Source organism: Euprymna scolopes, chromosome 38 (genome assembly GCF_053919585.1).
Source record: "Euprymna scolopes isolate OS-2025 chromosome 38, ASM5391958v1, whole genome shotgun sequence".
Lineage (NCBI taxonomy): Eukaryota > Metazoa > Mollusca > Cephalopoda > Sepiida > Sepiolidae > Euprymna > Euprymna scolopes.
The window spans coordinates 19,608,638-19,614,637 of record NC_136519.1 but is presented as its reverse complement, the minus strand read 5'-3'; the positions used below and the strand labels follow the sequence as shown (position 1 = coordinate 19,614,637).

The 6,000-nt window shown below is 39.1% G+C and overlaps 1 protein-coding gene across 1 annotated transcript in view; it reads left to right on the top strand.

Moving 5' to 3' along the window:
* Positions 1-6,000, top strand: part of LOC145263084 (orexin receptor type 2-like) — a 661,665-nt gene that overhangs the window by 241,459 nt on the left and 414,206 nt on the right. The gene's annotated exons all lie outside the window — the stretch shown is intronic.

Here is a 6,000-nt window from a genome sequence, read left to right as displayed (position 1 = left end):
GCATGAGCGATATGTGGATTTTTGATATCTTAAAATCTCATAGTATGTTCTATCAGATCTGAAAGTGACATAATGTTCAACGAACGAGATCGGAGATGTGCCGATGTACAACTAATGCTCTCTACCGATCTAAGTTATGGCAACAAAACCAGTGCCAGCACCCTCAAAATGCATCACTGGATTGCTTATGATGATAAAAACGAAGTTTATGGCCTCGGTCATGGTCTTTGGTGTGGTTTCAAGTGAGGGTCACATCATGGCACATCACATCTTCGAAATCTACTTGGAATTCAACATCAAAGTATATCTGGATGTGATGAAGAGTGTAGTGATACCCTGGTGTAATCATGTGGCCGCTGGGACTAGGCGCTGGACCACAAGTCCAAAAAGACTCAGGCTTGGTTTCAGAATGAGTGCTATGACTTTGTACCCTTTTCTCACAGGCCCCCTGCTCCTCAACCTGAACCCATCAGACTACTTCGTTTGGTTGTAAGTCGTGAACACTACTAACATGACCTTCCACAATACTAAAGTCAGCCATCCGCCAAGTATTCGTCGAGCTCCCACCTGCGTTTGTAGAAAAAGAACGTTCCCAGTTCCGGACCTGTATCGAGACAGTGATTGAGGCTGAAGGCGGCTACATTGAATAGATGTCAGTTCTACTACATAATCAAGTTACCTGAATTGATTTTTTCAATAAAAGTTTAAAAATAAAGCTGTAGTATTGTTTTCTTTAGGGCGACAATTTTATCGTTCTATCCTGGGTACTGTATGTTGATATCCACCGTCGGGCAGTGTCCGAGACAACACACTTTGTTCGTGGTGATGTGAGCGTTTGTCTGCACGTCAGCGTCGCATGAACATCGGGCGTCCTCTACATAGCCCCATTTGTGCCGGTTGTCCCGTGGATTGGCAACATTCACTCGTACCCGGTTGAATGTTACCTACCATTTTCAGATCTTTCGGTGCTGAAAGGGCCTTATTGTTGCTGTATTCAACAGACTCATTCATTCAACGCACGAGAAGAGAAGCTGATTTTGTTTTTCGGAGGCATATGACTGTTGCGAAGCTCTTGCAGAATGGTAATCGCGACGACACCTCTTGAAGTCCATATAAGGGATGATTATTGTCGTTTCTTTGCTTGTTATGCTCTGCTTTCGCTACCGCCTCTCGATGAATCTGCGGCGGTGATCTGTAGAAAGATGGCAGATATGTCGATTTTACTTTGCTAGTAATCGTCCTGCATGTAGCTTTCTTGAAATTCCGTTAGTCCGTTTATGTGAATAGACTGTGCTATCTGCGTGACTATTGCTGTCTCGAAACTTCGACGTGAATTGGTGTATGAACCATAGTATTTGTATCCTTCGGACTAATATTCTCAAGCGTCATTTTTTTACAACGTTTAGGTCGATGTAACCTCCATCTGTCTTCAGGTGTACCTCGTCGATCTTGGAAATCTTTCTGTCGAACTCGGGAATCTGCACAGAATTTGGAACAGAAAACTTAATTTCACGCTTTCGTTCCGTCAATTATGACTGGATGGAAGGCATAAGAACTCATTTTCCTGACGCCTAAAGTTTTCAAAATATTCAAATTTCTATTCAAAACAAGTGTCTTCAAATAGTGTGCAACTATTTTCTTATTTCATATTCTTGCTCGAAACTGGAGCGAACGCACACGTAAAAAATGTACAGCTCGTACTTTTAAATTTTTTTCTGCAGGACTTTCTTCCTCTATAAGAACAAAATGAAGACAAAAAAACTACAAAATGACTAACTACCTTGATGAAGCATTTTTCAGCGAAATATTGGACTTACAACACCAACAAAAGGGCATAATAATGATTTTATCATTAAAGTTTTCAAAATATTAAAATTTCTCTCTCTCTCCCTCTCTCTCTCTCTCTCTCTCTCTCTCTATATATATATATATATATATATATATATATATATATATATATATATATAAAAGTGAAAGTGTCTGTCTCTGTGTGTGTCTGTCTGTGTACATTTCCAACGCAATAACTCTGTCAATTTTCCGTCTACAGACACGAAATTTGATATACAAGGTATTTAGATTTGGGAAAATATTTGTAATTCGTTTTCGGCCAGAAATTGGCTGTTAAGGGGTAAATGTTCATCGATTTGACGTTTGAGAACTCTACCAAACTCCTGCGACGATTGAAATTTTAAATATAGGTTCCTTGTACATGGATCTTACTTAATGACTCGATTTTAGCCTAAAACCATGAATGTTACTACTAATAGGAGTCAAAGTTTTAAAAAATTTGACCGCATCGGTCTCTACCAAATTACTCAGACAATTTCTGGTCTAAACATTTGAAATTTTACATGAAGGGTATTCAGAGATAGGGCAAGCTTTTTAATCGGTTTGGATCGAAAATTTAAGTTACCAATATATAATGTATGTTTGCATGTCTGCCTAAAACCTTCGACAGAGTCCACGGATTTTTACAAAGTGAGTATCGTTTTAAAGTTCGACCTTTCAGACGACAAATATCGAAAAATTGGCTAAAAACATTGATATTTTCATGTTCAACTGAGCACTTTTCTACAGCGAGGGGTCTCTTTTTTCGCCGATATTTTTTTAAAAGTCTTTCCCTCTTTTCGATTGTCTAGCCTTAATTAAAACCTACGTCACTTCCGGTTTGGTGGTGGTAGTAACAGCAAAGACGTCAGGTTTTTTCCCGTTCTTTTCTCCTTTGCGGTACGGGTTCGAGCCTGCCTTCCTACTACCACTTTTGCTCAACACACACCTCCAAACACCCGGGCAACGCCAGGCACCCATGTATATATATATATATATATATATATATATATGCTATATATAGTTTTGCAGTATTCACTTCAACTGTGCTCAATGCACGGTAGAGCAAGATAGTAAACTATAAAAAATATATATTTATAGCACGTAAATTACACAGAAGTGTCAGTGTTTCATCTTTGCAGGGAATCACAGGCTAAGGTATGTGTACGACTTTGTATAGCTTAATTTCCATAAACATATTTTCATACCTTTAACAGCTTGAATTCGAATTCCATTACACAAGATAAAGATTATAAAGATATTTCTCTCATAGAAATCTATTTTTCTGTTTTTTGAAAACCATTAATAAAACACCTGATTGGTTGTAAAGCAATTTTAGCGTGTTCGTTGTGACTTAGTCGCAATAAGAAAACAAAACTCAAAACAATAAAAATAATATCTTCCCATTCAACTGGGTACTTTTCTACAAGGGGGAGTCGCTTTTTTCGCTGATATCTTTGAAATTCATCCTCTCCTTTCGGTTGTCTAGCCTTAATTAAAACCTACGTAACTGCCGGTTTGGCGGTGGTAGTAACAGCAAAAGACGTCAGGTTTTTTCCCCGTTCTTTTCCTCCTTCGGCGTACGGGTTCGAGCCTGCCTTCCTACTACTACATTTTTTTTTTTGCTCAACATACACATCTAAACACCCGGGCAACGCCGGGCTGAAATGTTAGTAACTAATAAGTTCCTCGTTCTATTTCTATTTTTGCGGTTTATGAACCTTATCGAAATATTTTGGATGCGCATTACCAATGCGCACAAGTTGCAAAATATGCCAATGCCTTAGAAGAACTTTTATGCTTTTACCGTTGCGGATGTACAGGCTTCGGCAGAAATACCTTCCACATTTTAAACTTTCAACTATATGTTGCTAATCTTATGCAAGTGTGTGACAGGCCCCCGTGCTCAGGTCAGCAACTGACTACTAACCTCATCGGAAACTGTGGCTCGTGATCGTCTTCTGTCGGGAGACCTTCGCAAAAATACTCAGCATCTTAGCTCACTGTTGATTTCTGCTGAAAAGCAAGAATAAAGCTTCCAATACGCGCCGGGGAAAGAAAGACAGACAACTCAGGGTTTCTAACTACGAAAATTTAATTTCACAAAAGTTACAGACTTTTTACATATGTACATCGTGCAGTCTCACAAATCTATCCTTCGTCCACTGAATGGCGGTCAGGAGTGGTTCCGGCGATTTGCCAGACCAACTAAAATTCAACACGTCGAGAGGGGGAACCCCAGCCAGTTTGCGTGTGTGTACTTCTGCAATCCGTCCACAGTTTTCAAAACCTGGGACAAAAAAAATGAACTCCTTTCACACGACCTCAGGGGTCAAATACTGTCATTCAGAAAGCCATAGTCTAAACAAGTGTTCTTTAGGCCAACAAGTACAAATCTCGTTTCTGGTTTTTAAACAATAAAATTTATGTCTGTTTTTCTTCAAGTAAAATACTCATCACTTTTGATCGGCCACCCGTCACTGTCCGGAATTCAATTAAGGTTCAACATACAATCTCAGCATATTTACCCGCCACCCTCGTGGTTTAGGGGGATCTCAATCTCCCCAATGGGGAGCAACGTCGCTCCTTCAAGACGGTTACGTCACAAGTGTTAATGATGTTTTCATTTAGCTAATAACTTGCAATTTTATTTCAGGTACCTTATCAAGCAATATGGTTTTAACTGTTTTTACTGTAGAAATATTTGTGAATCTGTAACTACAACACAGAGAGCTTTCCGAGTTCATTACAAGTTAGGACAGTATGATGTTGTTCCAAATAGAAAATCAATACAGCTATGGATTGCAAATTTCAGAGTTACAGGTCGGGCACTTAAAAGAAAGCCACCTGGAAGGTTCGAAGCGATCGAACGCTAGACATTATTTGAGCTGTGAGACTTTATGTTACCCAGTCTCCTGCACATTCAGCTCGCAAACATGCTTTGGCCTTAAGATTATTTGATTGATTAGTCAGAAGAGTTCTACACACTAATATGCAATTCCATCTATACAAACTAATTTTTGCCCAGAAATTGCACGAGCTCGACTAGACAGATCGCATCTCAAAATATGAGAGATATTTTTACTGCACTCTGTATAATCGTATACCCGAGCGTCTTCGTTGTAACTCAAGTTTCCTAAATGCTCGCGCGACTGGCCCATGTTCCTTGCTTGTTGATCGGGAATCACAATTTTGTTTGTATTTTACAGAGTATATTTATAACAATGATATAAAATGGGACCGACAGAACTGGATAGATAAATATTGGGAGACTTGTCATTGGCAAACTATCTACAAACACCTCTTGTTATTAGTGAGCGATCACTGTTTATGACAGTAGAGAGGAAGTCTTGGTAAGAAATACCAATAAAAAAAACAACCGAGATCTCTAAGGTTTTCGGATAGAAAAACTGCTTGAGTTCCATTGTTCCTTTTGTTAGGCGACTCCAAGAGGGGTTCTGAGTATTTTGATATACTTATTACGGGTTGTATTTGGTATTACTCGTTATTACGTGTTATATTTTTCAATTGGGAGGTGAGGGTCGTCCAGTGTTTAATGACTTGAACTGACAACCAAGGTAACCCAAGTTCGAATCCAGTTCATTTCACAAAAATCACTTTCACTTATGTTGGCCACATTTACGTGGTCACTCTGTAACATCACGCGGACGCGGATATGGCGGCTATATGCAAATACTGAACCGTGCGCAAAATGACGTCACGGAAAGGAAAAAGAAACAACTATAAAAAAGAAAGAAATACGTTCGAGGGGATAGAGGTCAGAGAGAAGAAGCGCGGCCGAGAACATGCTCGAGAGCACGTTCGAAATGACGTTCGAGGGGACAGACGTCATAGACAAGGAGCACTATCACGTTTTATTCGGGAAAGAACCCGCAAATAAAAAAACGGCGAGTTATTACGTGTCCTATGTTCCTTGCGACGTACTCTGCGACAACGTGTTGAGTCCCGGATCTGTACATGTTAATGCGTGTGAAACATTTAATCCCCAATGTTTTTTTTTCTAAAAGGAATTCTGAATACAAATATATCGGGGAAACCAATGTCATTAATAGAATCTTCGGATTCATACGATACTAGCAAAACCCGAGGAAATTGAAAAAAAATTTAAACATAAATAAAACGAATAAAAATAAAATAAAACAAATAATGACG